We start from the raw sequence: 19104 nt of genomic DNA, 5'->3' as shown, positions 1-19104 counted from the left end.
ATTGATCTTTTCAATAATTTGGAAACGCAATTGACTTATTCTGTGGCCTGCCTCTAAATTACCACTGAGTAGCCAGGTGGATTGTCGATGTCCGTTGGGATTGTGCAGCCTGGAGTTCCATCTGCGAGAAAGGACGGCTGGTGACTACCCACAAACGGAGTCAGGAGAAAACACCTGTGAGAGTAAAAGACTGTTAACATATATTCCCTTGCGTACATCCAGTACTAAGTGCAGGGAAAGGAGTCCAGAAGAAACTTGCGCAAGTTCAGAAATATTGAAAGAAAAACACCTTTAAATCGCCGAGTTGTCGGAGCGGCAGAATAAGCATAAATCCTTGGGAGGAAACCACCGATCAGAAGGGTAAGACTACCTGCACAGCAGGACTCCTACAAAGTCTACCAAAGGTACGGTGCCTTCCATTTTAAAAAACTGTCAGTATTCGAATAGTCATTAATACTACTTACTCTGTAGCGATTTGGAGAGACAAACAAGATAAAAAGTAGTTGGCCACTACTGTTTCCCATTGTTTCAACAGAGCGCACTAAGAGAGACTTTGTTACCAAACATATTATACTAATCAAGGAGAGGGGGCATTGTCAAATTATAACCAAGACAATATACCAGGAGAGATTTTGTTTAATATCTATAAAATAAAGGAGGTACCGCAACATTGATACATATATTTGTTTCTGCCAATAATATTTGCTAAGCTTTTTAAAAAATTGAAGGTTTAAAAGTAAATATTTAACTGTAAACCTGATTACATACTGTAATTGTTTTAGATTTAAGATTGTATATATTTTTTTTTGTTTTAAAAGCATTACCAGTAAAGATGATATTTTAAAAGATTGATTCAATTATCCATTTATTTTTTCTAAGCCTAAATAAGAAATATAAAATTTAGGATTGATTTGATACTAGGTACAATAACTGTACAAAGAAATAGAACTCTTTTGCAAAGGAACCACAACTGACATAAACTATAAAATAAACTACCCTGAAAAAGGTTTTTTAATTAAGCATATAAAAAAGGGAATACCCTTTTGTATAACTTATATCCCTATTGCAACATCATTCTATATCCCTGTCTATAATGCTTAGAGCTTGCCCAGCGCCTTCTTAAAAAGATTTCTCTGTTAATAAATATAATGTAGGTAGCGGCGGTGTCCGGAGCAGAAGATTAGGGGATAATAAGTATAATGTAGTTTTTAGCACTTTAGTTATGAGTTTTATGCTACGGTGTTGTAGTATAAAACTTATAACTACTGACTTTAGAATGCGTTAGGGATCTTGGAGGTAGAGGGTGTACCGCTCACTTTTTGGCCTCCCAGGACAGACTCGTAATACTGGCGTTCTGGAAGTCCCATAGAAAAAAGACTTTACGAAGTTTACGTAAGTCGGTTTGCTGTAAGGCCAAAAAAAAGTGTGCGATGTCCCTAAACCTGCAAGACTCGTAATACCAGCGGTAGTGAAAAAGCAGCGTTAGGACCTGTTAACGCTGCTTTTTCATCTTACCGCAAAACTTGTAATCTAGCCGATTATTAGGGTGACAGTACTTCCTATATCATACAAGAGGTAGTGTGAACCAGCACAACTGTGGATAGTGCACGAGTGACAGAGGTATACTGCTTTACCCCAATGTAAATTCAAAGTCCAAGGAGTCACCAGCACTGTAGAGTTTTAAAAAACTTTTATTGGAAATACTGATTAAAATCGATGATTCAGGGATTCACCCCTTAGTCATGCTATAGATGATACATATTCAACATTCACCTTTTAGACATTATTTGGCATCAAACATTTAAAAAAAAATCGGTTAGGGCCCCCTCTACTAGTACAAAGGTCATATGACATCTTTACTTCATATATATCATTTAAAATACTTTGTATATAAAATTGTTGGATGGTTAGCAATAGGTTACATATTTGCAAAAATTGCTGTAATGTTACACTTTGGTGTCATTTATATTGGAAGTGACTTATTAGTTATATCACTAAAGATAACTTGCTAATTATATCACTAAAGATCACTTGCTAATTATATCACAAAGATAGTTATTGTATAAGAAAGTTAAGCACATAGATAAAATTCAATTAAGGAGCTTCAACATGTTAATATGATTACAGTATATCATACCTATAAAAAGCAAGTGAGATCAAAATCTCTATTAAGCCCCTTGGGGTGCATAGTGTCTAACTTGTGGATCCACCACATTTATTTTTGCTTAAGAAGTTTTTCTCTGTCCCCCCCATTTCTAGGTATTTTAACCTGTTCGATGACGTGCCACCTCAGTTGGCTAATTCCATGTCCTTGCTCTAAGAAATGCTTGGACAATGGGGCTTCTAGGTTTTTCCTTCTTATGTTGGAGAGATGTTGACACAATCGCTCCCTAACCTTTTGGGTGGTCTCTCCTAGATAGAAAAGGGAACACTGACATTTTATCAGATATAAAACGAAAGAACTATAACAAGTGAAATATCCATTACAATGTGTTCCTTTTATGATAGAACTACAGCTCATACACCCCAGCAGGGTAAACTGCCATTCCTTTTACTCCCTATAAGTGTTTGTTGGATATTTTTTGCTGAGCCTAAATCTGATTTCACCAAATGGTCACAAATGTTTTTGACCCTCCTGAATGCCATTAGTGGTGGTTCCCTGAACAACTTAATCTGGGGATTACATTCACTAAGCACATGCCAGTTTTTCCTTATTGCTTTTGTGATGGCATTACTATGGGGTCTATATTGCAAGACAAAAACCAACCTACTCTCTTTATTCATTTTATCTTCCTTTGGTTTTGGGCTTTTTATCTCTTCAAGTTTTTTGTTAATGAGTTTCAATGGGTAACCTCTCTCTAAAAAACTTTTTGTCATCTCTTTGAGTCTTAAGTTCTTATCAACATCATTACTCACTATTCTCTGCACCCTAAGTAATTGGCTCTTAGGTAGTGAGTCCACCAATCTTTTGGGATGAAAACTGTCATATTTTAACAATGTATTCCTGTCTGTTTCTTTGTCATATAAATCAAATTTTTATGTATTTTTACCTTTTGACACCCTTCTGTCTAAAAAGATAACCGACTCTTCACGGAAAGAAAGGGTAAATTGTAACCCTCTAACCGCCGAATTGAGTTCACTAACAAACTGTTCCAGGGTTCCAATGCTGCCCCACCAAATGCCAAACACATCATCGATATAGCGCCACCATATCGTTCCGTGCTGTTTAAAAAAATCACTCTCATATACTATTCATTCTTCAAATTCATTCATATAAAGGTTGGCATAAGATGGGACAACATTGGAACCCATGGCAGTTCCCTTGACCTGCACAAACCGCTCATCCTGGTTGTTTAAAAGGTGAATGTAGAGTACTTCCTATATGCCAGATGTGTTAATATGTTATCTATTTGATATCATAAAAAAATATAAATATATATAAATAATAACTCTACATTAATGGATAGCTTTATCTATTCATGGGATTGGATAACTATAGTTATTGTTATCCACCATGATATGAATTATGTTGTTATTGGCCAAGCTCATTATTCTATCCTTATTCATAGGACTAGTATGTATGTTGGTCTATATACATATTCCCAGATCAGTGAAATTTATTTTTTCTTAAAATGGATATATGTTAACCCTATTTAATGGTATTTTTGCTATTGTCATAGTAGTAACATTATTGAATTTATAAGGTTTATTTTATTTTAATTTAGATGATTGCATTAAGGTCGAGTTCACTATTTAGACCTTTGAGGTATAGGGTTACCATCTTGAAAATAAGTTCTGCTTCTTGATGGAGCAGTCACTTTTCTATCTTCCCCCCTTCCATCTGTCCTGACCTTCCTAATACCCCAATATACACAATTATAATATCAATCTGGATATTTTAAACAATTCTTATCCAGTACTGTGTACGCCTGTAAAAACTACCAAAAATAGGAATGAATAGTATATAAAAAATAAAATACATTTTAAGAGAGAAGAATTATATTAGTATCTATTAACTGCACTGCACAAGCATATAGGAATGGCAATTAAAGGGACACTGAACCCAATTTTTTTCTTTCGTGATTTAGATAAAGAATGCAATTTTAGCAACTTTCTAATTAACGCCTATTATCAAATTTTCTTCATTCTCTTGGTATGTTTATTTGAAAAGCAAAAATGTAAGTTTAGATGCCGGCCCATTTTTGGTGAACAACCAGGGTTGTCTTTGCTGATTGGACAGCACCAATAAACAAGTGCTGACTATGGTTCTGAACCAAACATTTGCTTAGCTTAGATGCCCTCTTTTTCAACTAAAGATAGCAAGAGAATGAAGAAAAATGATAATAGAAGTAAATTAGAAAGTTGCTTAAAATTGCATGCTCTATCTGAATCATGAAAGAAAAAATTTGGGTTCAGTATCCCTTTAAGGAGTTAAGAAAACAGAAGACGTAAATGAACAGAGCTATAAAAGGCAAGAAATCAATGATATCAGGTATCTTGAGAAAGGCTCCCCAGCCGAAACGCGTTGAACTTGATATATTGATTCAAAGATACAGAACACGGAGAGGAGTAAAAAACGGATCCACAGAGGTCCCGCATTAATACTCCAAGGACCCGTCTTAAGCAGCAAAAAAGCCTGTATAGCAGAACTGCTACCCCAGCAAAGAACTGGACAAATAAATCCAAGAAAACAGAGTACGGACAGGAGGTAAAGACCGGATCCATAGAGGTCCCACAATGACACTCCAAAGACCCGTCTCAAACAGCAAAGAAGCCTGTGTAGCAGAACTGCTACCCCAACAAAAGGATTCACAAAAGGGAAATAAAGGTGAAATGACCAGCATCCGGCATTGGGGATTGCTCCAGATCGCTTTCCCTAGGTGAGACTGTACGCTTGAACTCCATTTGAAATACTGGAGATTCACCCCCACCACCAAATAACAACATCTTTTATAGTGCACTGTGAACTGGAATATAAGGTACTATTTGGCCGTAGAGCCGAAGATTTGTATTTATTAACTGCTTATAATCAACTTACACTCATAAATGTGTTAATCGTGATAATCATGACAAATTGAGAAAACTAACATGACTATGATACAAAATTTACTGCGTAACAACTCAAACAGGAAAAGAAAACAATCTAAGTAACACCATTGCAGCTTGCTTCTTTTATTGGTACAGTTAGAGACTTTATCTTCTTAATATCTGCAAGTTTGTGATTAATATTCATTGGATTTAGACTTTATTACCAGAAATATCATCTCCGATTTAAACAAGTATCACGCATCTCTAATGTTATCTAACTCGATAACAACCCCTGAAAACCATTTGGTTTAAGTGAAGATTACTTTTTGCTTCAGATTTTGTATTCACAATATGATCTAAACAAATCTGAAGAATCTTAATGTTATAGCTGCTAGAAATTTATATATGTTGTAGACAACTTTATACGAAGTGTTCCTCCTATTTAGTATCACAACTATAATACGACTTTTACTGTCATCATATATAAGTGAATAAGGATTTCTATTTTTATTATTTTACGAATATCTGATACATATTGACACCGGTGTCTAGATAAAAGCTTTTACTACATTTTTAAGTATTGTTTTTTAGATTGTCTACCCATATGGGATTTTAATATAATTTATTTTATATATTAAATATATTTGTTTTATACTTACGAATATTGGTCATATTTCCTATCAGTAATAGGAGTACATAGTACACTAAATGTAAATGTAATTATTTTCTCCCCTATGTGAATCAAACGTACAACTCCTAGTTGTATAAAATGGTCAGTATGAGGGCAGATTTGTATATTCCTGTGTCGTATTTGGATTCTATCACATTTATATGAGAGAAACTGAAGAGCACATATATAGAGGCACAAAGGACATCAGGAGAGCACTTCCAATCCGAGGCTTCTATAACTAGGATTTAGAAAGTATTATTACAATAACATCTCTTTTGATGCTTCTATTTAGAGAGTTTGTCCTCTTTAGGATAATTGTAAAAAAGTTTGTACAGTGTGTAAATAAAGTTTATTTGTGTGTAAATATTTGGTGTTTTGTGATACCTGATTTAAATAAAAACCTTATTCCACTTTTTAAACGTGTGAAAGGTTTCTTCCCTTGTGAATCCTTTCATGTTTTCTCAGATTACTCATTTGTGTAAAGCTATTTCCACACTCTGTACATGTAAAAGGCTTTTCCCCTTTGTGAATCCTTTCATGCGTTTTCAGATCTCTCTTTTCTGTAAAACATTTTCCGCACTCTGTACCTGTGAAAGGCTTCTCCCCTGTGTGAATCCTTTCATGCTTTTACAGATCACTCTTTTCTGTAAAATATTTTCCACACTCTGTACATGTGAAAGGCTTTTCTCCTGTGTGAATCCTTTCATGTTTTCTCAGACTACTCTTTTCTGTAAAACTTTTGCCACACTCTGTACATGTAAAAAGCTTTTCCCCTTTGTGAATCCTTTCATGCGTTTTCAGATCTCTCTTTTCTGTAAAACATTTTCCGCACTCTGTACATGTGAAAGGATTCACACAGGGGAGAAGCCTTTCATGATTTTTCAGGTCACTCTTCCATGTAAAACGTTTTCCACACTCTGTACATGCAAAAAGCTTTTCCCCTGTGTGAATCATTTCATGCCTTTTCAGATCACTCTTCTGTGTAAAACTTTTTCCACACTCTGTACATGTGAAAGGCTTTTCCCCTGTGTGAATCCTTTCATGCCTTTTCAGAGAACTCTTTTCTATAAAACATTTTCCACACTCTGTACATGCGAAAGGCTTTTCCCCTGTGTGAAATCTTTCATGTTTTCTCAGACAACTTATTTGTGTAAAACTTATTCCACACTCTGTACATGTGAAAGGCTTTTCCCCTGTGTGAATCCTTTCATGCCTTTTCAGATCACTCTTTTCTGTAAAACATTTTCCACACTCTGTACATATGAAAGGCTTTTCCCCTGTGTGAAATCTTTCATGTTTTCTCAGACTACTCTTTTCTGTAAAACTTTTTCCACACTCTGTACATGTGAAAGGCTTTTCTCCTGTGTGAATCCTTTCATGTTTTCTCAGAATACTTATTTGTGTAAAACTTATTCCACACTCTGTACATGTGAAAGGCTTTTCTCCTGTGTGACTCCTTTCATGCTTTTTGAGATTTCTCTTTTCTGTAAAACTTTTTCCACACTCTGTACATGTGAAAGGCTTTTCTCCTGTGTGACTCTGTTCATGCTTTTTCAGAGTACACATATGTGTAAAACTTTTTCCACACTCTGTACATGTGAAAGGCTTTTCTCCTGTGTGAATCCTTTCATGTTTTCTCAGAGTACTCTTTCCTGTAAAACGTTTTCCACACTCTGTACATGTGAAAAGCTTTTCTCCTGTGTGAATCCTTTCATGGTTTTTCAGATTACTTATTTGTGTAAAACTTTTTCCACACTCTGTACATGTGAATGGCTTTTCTCCTGTGTGAATCCTTTCATGCTTTTTCAGATCACTCTTTTGTGTAAAACATTTTCCACACTCTGTACAGCTAAATGATTTCTCCCCCATGTGGGTCCTTTCATGAGCTAGACGTTTTGTCATTTGTATAAAACATTTGACACCCTCAGTACATGTGTTTGGCTTCTCACCTATGTGAATGTTGTGGTGTTCTAGGAGATAAGACTTATATCTAAAGCTTTTCTCACATTCTGTACATTTGAAATGTTTCTCCTTTGTATGAATCATTTGGCTAGACTGTGGACTTTTCTCTTCTTTAAAATGTTTTAAAAACTCAGTAAATGTTTGTGGCTTATCCTCAGGGATAATAATTTCACTAGATAAGGCATAATACTTGTCCTCTTGTTTGATGACTAAACTACTCTCTGTACATAATGATTGCTGCCCAGTTCCTGCCAATTCACCATCTTCTTTAAATATCTGCTGTGATTTCCCCAATGTTTGTGAATAATCATTAGTGTCTAAAAATGTTGCAGTCTGTGGTATCATTCTGATGCTTGCAGTAGTGAAGGGTTGATATGAACTATTCATGTGTTTGTCTACCTAAAAAGAAATTAAAGAAAGAAAAATAACAATATGTATTCTTTATAATATAATCCATTTAAATAAAAAAATCATATTATTAGTTTATACACAAAACCAATGTCTTCCATTTTTTGTTTATTTTTAAATTTATTTACCTATAAATCATAAATTAAAATGATGACAAAGAATTTTGCATAATGTTCTCAGCCAGGGAACAAGTAAACCTGTATTCCGCGCAAGAGAGGTGGCATCCAACATCCTCATTTAACATTGCACAAGCAAGCGCACAGTCATGCACGGCTCATGCTCAACCAGTTGGATGAGAACATGATTTCTTAATCATCACAGATTAATAATCAGTTTGAGATGTTTTGAGAGGGTAAGAAGCAGTGATTTTACAATACTTTTAAGCTTCAGCTGTGGTTGTTTAATTTATATAAACAGCCAAAAACTTTATTAGTTTAATAATATTTACTGCAAAATTAAGCACACAAATTAGGGGCAGTTCTGGGTTGGTGTAAGGAATCTATATCCTTTTCCCTTTAGGACCACTCTGTCATACTACTGTGTGTTAATCCAACCCACTCTCCCTACTTAACTGCTACCTTGATGTTTAACAGGTGCTTTGTTATTTTGTTCAAGCAAGGAACACAGCCATAGAAATTCTCAGAACGAGTTTTCTATATTTTGTTCTACCTGGATTTATTAGTTACCTCTCAGGAATTAAGAACTTTGTATTTCGCTATTCGGCACTTTTTACATTCCTGGTTGCAGAGTAATTGACGTAATTCAGGTTACCCTCTAACGGAGTTTCAATTCCATATAGGAATCCTGTTTCCAATTTATTGACCTATCCTCTACAACTTACCATACTCCTATGTAGTTGTCGATGACAGCTAAACATTTCTACAGAGATAAATCTTTGAGATTACAACTATTCCTGGTCAGCCGCAGCATTACTGATAGCCATAGTGTAAACAGCATTCAAGCAGTGTTGCTTCCTCTGAGTTCCATAACAGAAGTTCTATACTATACTCTGCTACCTATTATTCAGTTTCTCAAGTACTTCTCTTGCTTTATCATATATTATCAAGTACTTGATACATGTTAATACTTGATCCAATTATTACGTATTAATTTCACTTAAGGCAGCCAAAAATCTTTTGGATATATCTGATCTATTGCCATGTGATACATTAACCAACTTTTGTCTGCAGTTGCGATCCACAGATGTTCAGGATTTCAGAGATTCCAAGGTCTATTCTTACATAATAACAAAGCCATAACATCTCCCCCAAATAGTTTACAATCTGTCTCAACGTGTGGATTAGGGCCTAAGGGATCTACTATACAAGTGGAAAATGACACTCTCAGGAAGGTCATCAGTGAATCACTTTCCAGTAAGCCTGTATTATCTGATAACACACCAGAACCACAACTATCCCCTCCAGATCTGTTTTATTGTGACAGAAAGGCATTTTGCCAGTTTAAAAATGCTTGTTTGCTGACATTCAACCTTAAACCAAAGACTTATCGCAATGACAGGATTAAGGTTTTAACATTGATTTCTTTTTTAAGAGAAGAACCCAAGGTATGGGCTGACTCATACTATGAATCAGATAATCTGATACTACCTTCATTGGATGACTTTTTGTCTTTAATGGATGAATTGTATCTCGACACCAATTTGCAAATTATTGCAGAAAGCAAAATGAGAGCACTGAAGCAAGGGAACAGACCAGTTGAAATGTATATAACAGAGTTTAAACAGTATGCAACCGACTCCCAATGGAATACTGTGGCATTGAGAAATCAGTATAGGCTAGTAGTCTGACTTGGTAAAGGACAAATTAGCTAGGACTGAATTACCAGACACTCTAGAGGCATTAATCAAGCTTACTATGCAGATTAATAGAAGACTCTGAGAAAAAAGTGAACATCTGCATAGAGACTCAGGATATAAAAGAAACGTAAATCCTATACCACATGTCCAGCAACCAAGCCAAAGCTATTCAGTAAACAGCTCAGAACCAATGGAAACTGGAATGCTAAGGGGACGTTTAACTGCAGAAGAAAGGTACAGGAGGAAAACCAAAGCTTTGAGCATGTATTGAAATAACCCAGCACATACAGTTAAGGACTGTCCTATACTGGACAAGAATAAGAAAAGTAAGTGCAATGCCTCTTTAACCTCATTAATTGTACATGACAAACCAGTTTGATCGAATGATGACAGAAGCCATCCTTGACACAGCAGCCTTTGGAAATTATATTGAAAACACTTTAATTGATAATAATAAAATACCACTCATAAAAAAAGAAAACACCTGTGTCAATCTGTGAAGTCGATGGTTCAGAAATCTCCACTGGTCCTATTACACTGTACCTATTTTAACTACTATACACAATTTCCATCATGAATATATAGTTTTCGAAGTCATTCCTTCCCCATTATTCCCTTTAGTGCTAGGTCTTCAATGGTTATGCATTCATGAACCCGCACTTGATTAGAAAACTCTCCAAATAACCTTACAATCTTCATACTGTCAACAAACCTGTTATACACACTCTCCTATTATGCAAATATCAAAAGTATCTGAAGATCAACTTAATATTCCTAAGATATATTCAGAATTTGCTGAAGTATTTAGCAAACGTGAGGCAGAAATCTCCCTCCGCATAGATCTTACAATTGTCCAATCGAATTGAAGCCAGGAACTACACCTCCATATGGACATCTATACCCTTTAAGTCAGCCGAACTTAATCATCTAAAGACTTATTTGGAAGACAACTTGAAAAAGGGGTTTATATGACCATCTGTATCACAAGCCGCTGCTGGTATGTTCTTCTTTAGGAATAAGGATCAGTCACTTCGACCTATAGTTGATTACAGGGACCTCAACAAAATCACAATCAGAAATAGGTATCCTCTCCATTGATTCCTGAATTGATTGAACGACTACATCATGCTAAGTGGTTCACAAAATTGGATCTCAGGGGAGCCTATAATTTAGTCCGCATAAGGGAGGGTGATTAGTGGTTGGCCGCATTTAGAACCAGATATGGGTTATACGAGTACCTGGTGATGCCCTTCAGCTTATGCAACGCCCCAGCCACCTTTCAGCACTTTATTAATGATGTCTTCAGGGAATTGCTGGATATATGTGTAGTAGTTTACTTGGATGATATCTTAATCTAACATGTTAGGTGGGTGCTATCAAGACTTCAAGTGCACTGATTATATGCCAAAGCTGAAAAGTGTGTTTTTCACACTCAGAATATATCCTTTCTTGGTTATACCATTAGGGTCCCAAAGGAATTCAGATGCAGGAGAATAAGGTAGATGCCATGAAGCAATGGCCTCAGCCTACCACCAGGAAAGAACTACAACAGTTCCTGGGTTTCAGCAACTATTATAGGAAATTTATAAAAGGGTTTTCCAAAATCGCTAAACCCCTCACCCAACTTACGAGTTCTACCACTCCATTCCATTGGAATAACGAGGCTGCACACTCTTTTGAATATCTAAAAGAATATTTCACTTCAGCACCCATTCTTCGCTTCCCTGACCCTTACATTACAGTTTATATTAGAAGTCGATTCCTCTGACTATGCTCTGGGAGCTGTCCTCTCACAAAGGAAGAATCTTCACAAACCTCTACATCCTGTGGCTTATTAATCCAAGGTTATGTCACCTCCAGAGATGAACTACCCCATAGGGGAAAAGGAACTTTTGGTAATAAAAAGATCCTTTGAACATTGGAGACATTTGCTTGAAGGCACTGAACCCCCGATTATAATTTATACTGATCACAGGAACCTTGAATATACAGGAACCTTGAATATCCCCAGAAAAACAAAACTCTATCAGGTAGACAAGTAAGGTGGAGTCTGTATTTCAGTAGATTCAACTACCAAATCATTTACAGACCAGGATCAAAAATGGGAAGGCTAACGCTCTATTTCGAAAAGAACAAAGACCATTAACATCTCCATCACCTGCCTCCATCATTCCTCAAAAGAATTTCTGAAGATTGTTACCAGTATTCTCCTCACAACTTTAATCTGCCTTAAGTACCGATAAGGATCTGCCAATCAAAGATCTCAAAAATGTCAAAACTCTACATACCTGAAGAACTTAGATCTGTAGTACTCACACAGCATCATGACTCTCCCCTCTCTGGACACCCTGGAATCAGGAGAACTAAAGATCTTTTAGATAGACTTTATTAGTGGCCTAATATGTCTAACAATGTCAAAGAATATATTCAAAATTGTACAACTTGCACAACATTAAAACCAGAGAAAAAATCTCCGTACAGTCTACTGATGCCCATACAGATACCAGACTAACCTTGGAATCACTTGGGATTGGATTTTATTGTTGATCTACTGCTCAGTTCAAGAAATAATACGATCCTTGTGGTCATCGATTTACTTACTAAGATGGCTCATTTCATCCCATAAACTCCCTTCATCAGCACAACTTTTCCTAGATCATGTAGTCAAATACCATGGTATTCCCTCCATATTGACTACTGACAGAGGTAATCAGTTCACTTCTCATTTTTGGAAACATCTGTGTCAGGTTTTACAGTTAGATCATCGATTCAGCACTTCTTACCACCCACAAACTAATGGACAATTAGAACGCCTGAACCAGTGGTTGGAACAGTATCTGAGGTGTTATTGTTCCTATCATCAAAATGAGTGGATGAACCATCTATCCATGGCAGAATTTGCCTATAACAATATACGTTAAACTCATCATCTAAAATGACTCTGTATTTTGTGAACTACGCATATCACCCTAGGATGTCTTAACTAAATGCTGATGGATCACCTTGTCCATGTATAGATGACCTGACACATAAAATTACAGAAAACTTCCAAATGTTACGAAAGAATATCCAAAATGCACAAAGCAACCAAAAGAGATATTACGATCTCAGAAGATGAACCCCCCTCAATACACTGTAGGTGATTTGGTTTGGCTTTCCACCAAGAACCTCAAAATACAGGTACCGAGTAAAAAACTTGCAAGTTTATTCATCGGTCCGTATCCTATTTCTAAAGTAATGAACCCAAATGCTGTCAGCCTTGACTTACCAACTTCCCTCAAGATACATTCCACATTCCATGTGTCTTTGTTGAAACCAGCAAAAGGAAAAGTACGGAACACTATATTACCACCTGCACCGATTCTCTTGGACACTGAGGAGTTTGAGATTCAAGATCTATTGGATGCTAGATTTTTGGACGGTGAACTACAATATTAAGAGAGCTGGAAGGGGTACTCTCCAGATGATAATACGTGGGAACCCCATACTCATGTAAATGCTCCAAAGCTTGAGTCACAGTTCCACAGGAGGTATGCGTGTCGTCCTAGACTTCAAGCCTTGGGACGGCTTGTTTGAGGTGGGGGTCATGTAAGGAATCTATATACTTTTCCGTTTAGGACCACTCTGTCACACTACTGTGTGTTCATCCAACCCACTCTCCCTACTTAACTGCTACCTTGATGTTTAACAGGTGCTTTGTTATTTTGTTCAAGCAAGGAACACAGCCATCGAAATTCTCACCCCGAGTTTTCTATATTTTGTTCTACCTGGATTTATTAGTTACCTCTCAGAAATTAAGAACTTTAGATTTCGCTGTTCAGCACTTTTTACATTCCTGGTCGCAGAGTAATTGACGTCATTCAGGTTTCCCTCTAACAGAGTTTCATTTCCATATAGGAATCCTGTTTCCAATTTATTGAACTATCCTCTACAACTTACCATACTCCTCTGTAGTTGTCGATGACAGCTAAAAATTTCTACAGAGATAAATCTTCGAGATTATAACTACCACTCCGTGTTATCATAACTCTGACACACACACTGGCTCGTCATCTTCCTCTCAGCTGACTCCGGGTAAACCACCTACATCACCAGTATCGAGGATTCCTGCTCAGCCACAGCATTACTGATAGCCATAGTGTAAACAGCATTCAAGCAGTGTTGCCTCCTCTGAGTTCCATAACGGAAGTTCTATACTATACTCGGCTACCTATTATTCAGTTTCTCAAGTACTTCTCTTGCCGTATCATATATTATCAAGTAGTTGATACATGTTACAACTTGATCCAATTATTACGTATTAATTTCACTTAAGGCAGCCAAAGATCTTTTGGATATATCTGATCTATTGCCAAGTGATACATTTACCAACTTTTGTCTACAGTTGCGATCCACAGATGTTCCGGATTTCAGAGATTCCAAGGTCTACTCTTACAGGTGGGGAACACACACTGGAAATAAGGTAGTCATTCAAGTGTAGTTATGGGTGTTCCATGAGCGTGGTCAGGGCAGGGTTAGGTGGAGTTGCCGGTGTTCTGAGTACAGAAGTCTGGGGGTGAGGTTAGGCAGTTGTTAGACATGATCTATCTAAAAGGACAGAGGGGGAGTAGTATTTTTTACCCTGATACTCATCCAAATGGGAGTTGCTCCTTCTTTATAACCGTCACTGACACAAATGTACTTAAAAGATGCAGATATAAATATAATAGTTTATATTTGTTTAATGAACGATTTACTCTATTTTCCCAGTAATTAAAGTCAGCATAATATCTATTTTACTCACCCAACACATAGGAGTTCATGCTGATAACAGGCTCCAATGTCTGTGTTCAGGAAGAAGGTTCCCTTATTCCCTCCAGTTACATCAATACCCAATATTAATATTTTTTGGTTATTTGTAGAGTGCCAACAGATTGCGCAGTGCTAATATCTCTCAGTGCTCCGGCCGTGTCTGTAAAAAGTATATTAAATGGTTTAAAGGGATAATAATAAATAATGGTTCTGATTAACTGTACGTATGTTATAATTAAAGGCACACCTAACAATTCATGTGATACATATCAGCTGATTAGGTTACTACATATGTGGTATTGATTCACCACAAGCATTTAGTACAGTTAACACTATGTGTGTTATAATTGCCCCTTAAAGGGACATTAAAGTCCAAAATAATCATTCATGATTCAGATAGGACATGTCATTTTAAATAACTTTCTAATTTACTTTTATCATCAAATTTGCTTTGTTCTCTTGGTATTCTTAATTAAATGCCAATTCTTGGAGGCTCCTTTGCTAATTTCTAAGCCCTAGAAGGCTGCCTCTTATCTAAAATGTATTTGACATTTTTTCACAGCTAGAGGATGTTAGTTCACAGGTTTCATATAAATAACATTGTGCTTATGCACGTGGAGTTATTTAAGAGTCAGCACAAATTGCTTGAAATGCGTCTGTCAGAAAGATCTGAAATAAGGAGGCAGTCTGCAGAAACTTAGATTCAAGGTAATTACAGAGGTAAAAAGTATATTTCTATAACAGTGTTGGTTATGCAAAACTAGGGAATAGTAAATAAAGGGATTATCTATTATATCAAACATTAACATTTTGGGTGTTTACTATCACTTTAAATATGAATCTTCCTAGATCTATACAACAGAATGGTAGAAAATCTATTTATGAATGAGGCCATATCACAACTTTACAAATATATTATAATCTTTGTTTTCTGTCATTTATATGAAACAATATTTTCACATGAAATAAATGGTAAATATAATTTGTTTATATATATATATAAGTGAAATTGGATACTGCTGTATGGGTATTTTACTTCCTACTAATTCTCACTGTCAGACATTTTGTATTTGTCATGTGCTCCACACATCTTTCTTTTGTGATTCAGATAGAGCATGAAATTTTAAGCAACTAATTTACTCCAATTATCACATTTTCTTCATTCTCTTGGTATCTTTTATTTGAAATGCAAGAATGTAAGTTTAGATGTTGGCCCATTTTTGGTGAACAACCTGAGTTGTTCTTGCTGATTGGTGGATAAATTAACCCACCAATAAAAAAAGTGCTGTCCAGAGTTCTAAATAAAAAAAACCCATACATTTATGTAAGAACTTACCTAATAAATTCATTTCTTTCATATTGGCAAGAGTTCATGAGCTAGTGACGTATGGGATATACAATCCTACCAGGAGGGTCAAAGTATCCCAAACCTCAAAATGCCTATAAATACACCCCTCACCACACCCACAATTCAGTTTAACGAATAGCCAAGTAGTAGGGTGATAAAGAAAGAAGTAAAAAGCATCAACAAAGGAATTTGGAAATATTTGTGCTTTATACAAAAAAATCATAACCACCATAAAAAGGGTGGGCCTCATGGACTCTTGCCAATATAAAAGAAATTAATTTATCAGGTAAGTTCTTACATAAATTATGTTTTCTTTCATGTAATTGGCAGGAGTCCATGAGCTAGTGACGTATGGGATAGCAGATACCCAAGATGTGGAACTCCACGCAAGAGTCACTAGAGAGGGAGGGATAAAATAAAAACAGCCAATTTTCACTGAAAAAAATTAATCCACAATCCAAAATATAAGTTTATTCTCATAAATGAAAGGAAAAACTTAAAACATAAGCAGAAGAATCAAACTGAAACAGCTGCCTGAAGAACTTTTCTACCAAAAACTGCTTCAGAAGAAGCAAATACATCAAAACAGTAGAATTTAAGGGACACTCAGGTTAAATTACATTTTCATGATTCAGATACAGCATGTAATTTTAAACAACTTTCCAATTTACTTCCATTAAAAAAAATTGTGCACATTCTTTTATATTTATACTTTTTTGAGTCACCAGATCCTACTGAGCATGTGCAAGAATTCACAGACTATACGTATATGCATTTGTGATTGGCTGATTGCTATCACATGGTACAAGGGGAGTGGAAATATACATAACTTTGAAATTTTTTATAAAAAAATCTACTACTCATTTGAAGTTCAGACTAAGTGCTATTGCATTGTCTTGTTATCTTGCATTTGTTGATTATGCAAATCTAATGTGTTGACTGGTCCTTTTAGTAAATGTATGCAAAGAAGACCAAGTTGCTGCTTTGCAAATCTGATCAACTGAAGCTTCATTCTTAAAAGCCCACGAAGTGGAGACTGATCTAGTAGAATGAGCTGTAATTCTCTGAGGTGGGGCTTGACCTGACTCAAAATAAGCTTGATGAATCAAAAGCTTTAACCACAATGCCAAGGAAACGGCAGAAGCCTTCTGACCTTTCCTAGAACCAGAAAAGATAACAAATAGACTAGAAGTCTTCCTGAAATCTTTAGTAGCTTCAACATAATATTTCAGAGCTCTCACCACATCCAAAGAATATAAAGATCTCTCCAAAGAATTCTTAGGATTAGGACACAAGGAAGGGACTACAATTTCTCTATTAATGTTGTTAGAATTCACAACCTTAGGTAAGAATTTAAATGAAGACCGCAAAACTGCCTTATCCTGATGAAAATCAGAAAAGGAGATTCACAAGAGAAAGCAGATAATTCAGAAACTTTTCTAGCAGAAAAGATGGCCAAAAAATAACACTTTCCAAGAAAGTATTTTAATGTTCAAAGAATGCATAGGCTCAAATGGAGGAGCATGTAAAGCCTTTAAAACCAAGGAGGAGAGATTAATTTAATGACAAGCTTGATACGAACTAAAGCCTGAACAAAAAGGACTGCTTAGCAATCTTTCTGTGAAATAAAACAGAAAGGGCAGATATTTGTCCCTTCAAGGAACTTGCAGACAAACCCATATCCAAACCATCATGAAGAAACTGTAAAATTCTAGGATTCTAAAAGAATGCCAAGAGAATTTATGAGAAAAACACCATGAAATATAAGTCTTCCAAACTCAATAATAAATCTTTATAGAAACAGATTTACGAGCCTGTAACATAGTATTAATCACTGAGTCAGAGAAACCTCAATTTCCATACCTTTAAATTTAATGATTTGAGATCCTGATGGAAACACGGACCTCGAGACTGAAGGTTCGGCCTTAATGGAAGTGGCCAAGGTTGGCAACTGGACATCCGAATAAGATCCACATACCAAAACCTGTGAGGCCATGCTGGAGCCACCAGCAACACAAACAATTGTTCCATGATGATTTTGGAGATCACTCTTGGAAGATGAACTAGAGGTGGGAAAATATAAGCAGGTTGATAACACCAAGGAAGTGTCAATGCATCCACTGCTTCTGCCCGAGGATCCCTGGACCTGGACAGGTACTTGGGAAGTTTCTTGTTTAGATGAGAAGCCATCAGATCTATTTCTGGAAGACCCCACATCTGAATAACCTGAGAAAATACATCTGGATGGAGGGACCACTCCCCCGGATGTAAAGTCTGACGGTTGAGATAATGCGCTTCCCAATTGTCTATACCTGGGATATGAACCGCAGAAATTAGACAGGAGCTGGATTCCGCCCAAGCAAGTATCCAGGATACTTCTTTCATAGCTTGGGGACTGTGAGTCCCACCCTGATGATTGACATATACCACAGTTGTGATATTGTCTGTCTGAAAACAAATGAACTGTTCTCTCTTCAACAGAGGCCAAATCTGAAGAGCCCTAAAAATCGCAAGGAGTTCCAAAATATTGATTGGTAATCTTGCCTCTTGAGATTTCCAAACTCCTTGTGCTGTCAGAGATCCCCAAACAGCTCCCCAACCTGAAAGACTCGCATCTATTGTGATCACAGTCCAGGTTGGATGAACAAAAGAGGCCCCTAGAACTATATAATGGTGATCTAACCACCAAGTCAGAGATAGTCGAACATTGGGATGTAAAGGATATTAATTGTGATATTGTTGTATAATCCCTGCACCATTGGATCAGCATGCAAAGCTGTAGAGGTCTCATATGAAAATGAGCAAAAGGGGATTGCTTCCGATGCTGCAGTCATGAGACCTAAAACTTCCATGCACATAGCTACTGAAGGGAATGACTGAGACTGAAGGTTCTGACAGGCTAAAACCAATTTTAAACGTCTCTTGTCTGTTAGAGACAGAGTCATGGACACTGAATCTATCTGGAAACCTAAAAAGGTGACCCTTGTCTGAGGAATCAAATACATTTTTGGTAAATTGATCCTCCAACCATGTTTTCGAAGAAACAACACTAGTTGATTCGTGTGAGATTCTGCAGAATGT

General features: G+C 36.4%; 1 pseudogene; it reads right to left on the bottom strand.

Annotated features, from left to right (window-relative positions):
• Positions 1-4418: 4418 nt before the first annotated feature.
• Positions 4419-19104, bottom strand: part of LOC128659999 (zinc finger protein 850-like) — a 125679-nt pseudogene continuing 110993 nt past the window's right edge.

Source organism: Bombina bombina, chromosome 5 (assembly GCF_027579735.1).
Source record: "Bombina bombina isolate aBomBom1 chromosome 5, aBomBom1.pri, whole genome shotgun sequence".
NCBI classification, from domain to species: domain Eukaryota; kingdom Metazoa; phylum Chordata; class Amphibia; order Anura; family Bombinatoridae; genus Bombina; species Bombina bombina.
The sequence above is the reverse complement of the archived record's forward strand: the minus strand, read 5'-3'. Positions and strand labels throughout refer to the sequence as shown.